We start from the raw sequence: 6,081 nt of genomic DNA, 5'->3' as shown, positions 1-6,081 counted from the left end.
GCACAAGTAATTTTGGGGTGATTGTGATCAGTTTTCATTTTCATTCAATCTGCGATGGTGGGATGAAGGAGCGCAAACGTGTCTGATTTGGTTAGGAAGTGGTGAAAAAAACACATTCGAGCTAGTTCGCAACCGTCGGTTGGAATTCGACACGCGAGGACCGTTTCGATCTCGATCAGGACTTCCTTCGCCCCGCTGCCACAAAGTGTCCAGTGGGTTTGAGGAAACAATATCGACGCGACATTGCTCTCCGAGCTTTTAAAAGAAGCTCAGCATTTCAATGGCAACTGTACACACGCGTTATAGAAAACAATTGAACGAACAAGTCGATCGGAGTATCTTAAGGAAGCATTTACAAAGCAGAGTGGACGGCCTGACTTACACTAGTTTTTGGCCTCACACTTGAAGAAGAAATCCGAAGATATTATCAACTGATTATAAACTCGTGCTACCCGAGCACATTGATCACAAGTGTATACGTCTAAACATTATGGTGGCCGCGCTTTTTTCAAGTTTTTTCAGGAATCCTGGATCATCAACAATCATCATGGACTCAACATTGAAAGAAAAAACAGGTCTGTCTCTGTCCTTTGTTTGTGTTTTACGTTCTTTGTATTGAAAACTAAAACGTTTTGTATGCTTTCTAAAAAAAAAAAAGGCACCTGCAGCTTTACGTTACATTGTACGAAGAGTGCAGCGATTACTCAGTGGGTCCAGGCGTTCACAACTTCGCGCTTTGCTTCAACACGGCGTTTCTTGTGTTCCCTTTCTTCAAAGGCAGAGGCTCCGGTAGTCTTTCTTTGGAGGGGGCGCTGGACATCTCCGAAATCCTCAAGGTTAGGTTGGTTCCCGGTTGACATTAGTTGTCATATTTTAATGAAAACATAGTAAGGCAACGCGCTCACATATTCACGCACATATCAATGGAAAACAAAGTAAAACAATGGTTTAGTAAAATAACAGTAAAAAGCTTGACACTGACGACTCATACAATGTTTGGATAACCACTGCAATCAGCCCCACCATGTGTTCTTTATTTTTTTTTTCTTTCCTCTACCAACTTTTGCATATCAACCGCAGCTGTGCCTATGCCAAATCGGCTTTGTCTAAAAATGGAAACGTACCTTCATTTAGGGATTCTCGAGGAACCATGATGTATTAACGCAGATGTAGACAAACAAGCGTCAAACGTGACTGGAATCATAGGCGTAGACTAGGGGAGGCAATCGGGGCTCGTGCCCCCCCTGGCAAGATCCGGGGGGGGGGGGGGGGGGGCGGAGTACCTTTCCCCCCTCCCCGGGCCGTGATCCTTACCAATATGCTGTTTACGTGCCATGTAACGAGCTTCTAGTAGTAGCATGTAAACAAAATAACGCACACAGCGACGAACACATGGCGATATACATCCGCTGTAAAATGTACTCCCTAAAATAAACTACTGCTTATAGCCTGTGTAAAAAAAAAAATTGCGCGAAAAAGCACCTCCCCCCCCCTGGGAAAATGGAAAGTCTACGCCACTGACTGGAATACAAAGTCAAAGGTAGCATTGCACAGCCATATTCTTTTAGGTTAACTACGGTTTTGGGGGGAGAACTCAATGGGACTGTAAAGCGAATCAGAACATTACTATTTTCAGTTATGTGAACACGGTTGGGTCCTGTTGCTGCTCTCATATTCTTAACCATAAATGATGACCTATCTTACCAAAACGATCGCACTTAGTTTAGTTAAGGTATGGTACAGGTAGTTAAAATTAACCTTTCCAAGGAAAAAATACGCTGACGCGTTTCGGAACATTCTACATGCATGTTTCGTTTATTCAACAGAGTGGACACATATACTGTCCAACAAGAAAATTGTTTCATTAAAAAACATGACGATGCCAGATTAAGCCGCATCAAACAGAAGAAAAGGATCAACGCAAACATGTTTACATGAACATTTCACGGGAAGTTACCCCAGGCATCCCGCCACATATAGAGACACTAATAATTTAGTACTGTCAGAAAAAAAAAAAAAACATAATGACCAGAAGGTGACAGAAGAGCTCCTTCTGTGCGCGAATTAATTATATACACAAAACGTAACACAAAATAAACAAAGCAAAAATCATAAATGGCAAGTTTCAACAAAAGTGTGTTGTCTCCTATAAAGTCAAACACGTAGTACTTGCGTGCATCTCGTCTTGAGTACGAATCATAGTTTTATATTATTATTATTATTTCAAATACTGCCAACCCTTTCGGGTTATTGCAGGAGGGGGTACAATAAAATGCACAAAAATACCTACACAAACGTTATACAATTGATAATATTGAATGCACTGCTACTGAGAGTGACAATAGAGAGATGGAGCGAATCATCAGTAAACCAATTCATCAACCTTTCCTCAAATGTTTCAACGGAAGAGACGCCGGAAAGAACACTTAAAGACAGCCTATTCCATTCTTCAATGGTCTACACTAGGAACGAGTATTTATAGATGTCAATATTGGGTATACAAGGATCAACTGATAATTCATTGTTTAAGCGTCGTGACCGTCTACCATGAGTTCTTAGGTAGTTTTGCCTGTCTATATTAAAATGGTTAAAATACAGTAGATAAAAAAATTTTAGTCGTGCAATTTTACGCCTAAATGCTGAAGAGGATAACTGGGCATCTCTTAACAGTGCCGAAACAGACTCTTTTCTATTATATGTAGAAAATATAAACCTGGCAGGCGGTGTTGCGGAGTTCCCACTCCGGAGTTGGAATGATTCCGGAATCATTCCGCATTTCCGCGACCCCGGAATGGAATGGGAATGGAATGGCGGCAACGTTGAAAGGAATGGAATGGGAATGGAATTAGGTGCCTTTTGCCCGGAATGGAAGGGGAATGGAATGGGCACGGTTCTTCTTCTTCGTTTTTTTTTTTTTAATGTTTATGGTCAGCTAAACCGAGCCAGTCAGTGAGTCAGTTGCTCAGAAATAAAATGAGCGGGAAACTGCTAGCCCGCGAGGAGCCCTAACAGACTTATACGCCAACAAAATGCAATACAAAAAAACAAGCGTCAAAGCAAAGAGCAAAGGGGGAAAGGGGGGTAACGTGGCGCCTTTCACGGAAGCGCAGGCGTCGGGCTTCGATGGCGTTACACGAGAGCGAAACAAGAAACCACGCACCAAGCAAAAGAAAAGGGAGCGGCAAAGAAAGAAACCGCCATGCACAACTCCTCATCGCCCTTCTTGTCATGCTTTTTTTTGTTGTTGCGACGGCTTGTAGAATGCACGCGCGCGCACAGACTGGGATCTGGGAGCGGAAGCGACTCACAACTCGCAGAGCTCTAATAAATCGTTGACTTGGGCCCCGTCGAAAGATGATCAAGTATTGTTTTCTTATAGTTTATTTATTTCTTTATTTCGGGTTACCCCGCAGCGCCCGAAGGCATTATTGCAGGGAAGGGGGGGGGGGGGGGGGGTACATGGTTGTGAGGGTAGAAATACACACGTGCATATGTACCAAAAAAACAAGAAATAACGCAAGCCCACAGGAAAACACACTCAATCTAAAGCAAGCCCCAGAATATGATAAAAGAGACATCGGTGACTCGCATTCCAGGTACGTGCCAGATAAAAGAATTAGCTGAGGAAAATATGTGTTAACAGCGAAATTAAATAACTCACTTGCCGCATGACACAGGAGTAATTAATAAAAAAAAAAACGAAAACACACACACAGAATTCGAGGCGCGTTGTTTAGCAGGCAGCCAACCCTGCTGCCTTCCACGTTCATTCGTGCGTACTCCTTTGAAGTGCGAAATGTGGGTTTGCTTCGGCATTAAAACCAAAGCTAGATTCACTACCCTCTTCTCTTGCGCTTTGCTCCGAGGCTTGTCTTTTTTTTTTGTACTCTATTTGTATTTTATGTCCGCCCATTACTTGGTCTTTGTTCCGATGCTTGTTTTCTGTGTTTTATGTTTTAGTCGGTTGAGGTTACAAGCAAGCTAACGGATTCTCGCTTGTTTCCCTTGACTTTAGTCTCTGCATACTTTGTTTCACCTTGCGATGGACTGCTGCGGACGCTACGAGTCACCCTAGGCAATTCAGTACCGTAAGCGGGACTGCAGGGTGACGCAGCACTCAGAAAGCACTGGATTGGTTTCGATGGCTCTCGTGCTGTCTGTTGAGGTCCATCGTAAGGTGAAGTAGACTATCGTCGCCGCTCTTGGTGTGACCGAACTGACCAGACCTGCAGAAAGACCGTCCCGCGCCAGACGAGGTGCGACCGTTGCTGTGAGGGCAACTGAGAAGGAGAGCTGGGTGCTAGCTGCCACTGAGGTTTTGGCTTCCGCGCGTCTCGGCTGTCCGGTCTGCATTCGTGCTCCTTGTCCTGGACCCTATTTGAGGCGGTGAGAAGTCAGTTGGACGGTGTTAATGAGGAAACACGGGGAATGTCAATTCGAACGGTGCGTTATTACTCCGTTAATTGTATCTTGATGTGAAGAGCTTTGTCAACGCTGACTTCCCTACCCGCCGCCACTACGCGAACAACCGACACCGAGGTAGAAGAATGAATCGGTTGGTACCGTCTGCTGCCTGAACCCGCCACTCAAACAGCGCGAAGAGGAACATCACAATTCGGACGAGAAGACGAGAAGACAAGATAAATACAGATTGAGTCATGGCATCGTAGAAGAAATTTTTCTACAGTAGTCGCGAAGAAAATAAACAAGCTGCACGCTGAAAGTTGTGCAACGAAACTATACACGGTGCAGTCGGCGTTTATTATCGAACTTTATTCGCCGTCTGAAGAGGAAACACGAGATTGAGTATTTCGAAGGGTGGAAAAGGGCAGGCGAACCAGCCAAAAATTCAATTGAATATGATAAGAAATATCGAGATTCGTAAAGCAAGCGTGAACTTATGCGTTTTAAAACAGGTTTCGTGACATGGTCTATACAGTCCCTCGTGCTGCACCGCAGAAATTGCATTTTGTCAGAGGATGTGTTCTGCCGCTGTGCATGGAGTCGCTTCCAGCAGTGTACTAGCCGTGTTGCTGTATTTGAAGAATACAGTAATATAGCTTATTCCTGCGCCACGCACGAACTGGATATTTTCATGGTCTTATCAAACAAACACGCTGGCCGCGTATGTCTTAAAAGTCAAATGCAAAAAAAAGTTAAAAAAGAAAAGGAAATGAGTGGTTTTAAGTTTTCTTGTTTCTTGCGAGCGATGTGGTCGCGAGACCGATGTCTTAAACAAGCATTGACATATCAAGGGGCTTTCTCGATGTTTGCAGTACATTGTAAATAAACACTTTCTTCCACCAGCGGTCCGCTTAGTAAAAATCAGTGCTTTTTTGAGGAATCTAGCTTTTTTTTTTCTTTTTTTGCAATTGTTTCTGCATTTCATAATGTCAGCTTTATGATGCTTATGCCGGCAACAAAATGTAGCTGTCAAGTGCCAATTTTTACGTTTAGGAATTAAAGGAATGGAATGGAACGATTCAGCCATTCCAGGAGTGGGAATGGGCTCAGTGTCTCCATTCCTAGGAATTAAAAGGAATTGAATTATCTAGAACTCTAATTCCCCGGAATGGAATTGGAATGGAATGGGGGTGCCCATTCCGCAACACTGCTGGCAGGCAAGCCTTTGAATACGCTCCAACTTGTTTATTTGGGTTCGTGTTTGGGGTCCCATATTATTAATGCATACTCTAAGGCTGGGCGCCCCAAGGTTTTATAAACATTCGTTCTGACATCGGAGTTCATCCCTCTAAGAGGTCTCCTCATGTAACAAAGTTTTCTATATGCAGAATCACATGCATTTCCAACATGCGTGTTCCAGTTGAGATCACTTGATATTGTAACACCGAGGTACTTAAAAATGTTAGAACGCTGCAGGTTTATATCATTTATCTCCTACGAAAACATTAAAGGAGACTTCTTTTTGGTTATACTTGCGACAGTTGTCTTATCAAAATTGATGCGTATATTTCATCTCTCACACCATCACAAAATAGTCAACAAGGAATGATTCAACAAGATTTGATTGTCAGCACTTTCCACAGTAATGTAAACCAAACAATCGTCAGCAAAAAATTG

General features: G+C 43.3%; 1 pseudogene; it reads right to left on the bottom strand.

Annotated features, from left to right (window-relative positions):
* Nucleotides 1–2,457: 2,457 nt before the first annotated feature.
* Nucleotides 2,458–5,841, bottom strand: LOC120844865 (annotated as a pseudogene).
* Nucleotides 5,842–6,081: the final 240 nt, after the last annotated feature.

The sequence above is a fragment of the Ixodes scapularis genome, unplaced genomic scaffold (genome assembly GCF_016920785.2).
Source record: "Ixodes scapularis isolate PalLabHiFi unplaced genomic scaffold, ASM1692078v2 PGA_scaffold0__279_contigs__length_252992795, whole genome shotgun sequence".
In the NCBI taxonomy this organism is placed as follows: Eukaryota; Metazoa; Arthropoda; class Arachnida; order Ixodida; family Ixodidae; genus Ixodes; species Ixodes scapularis.
This window is presented reverse-complemented; position numbering and strand designations above follow the sequence as displayed.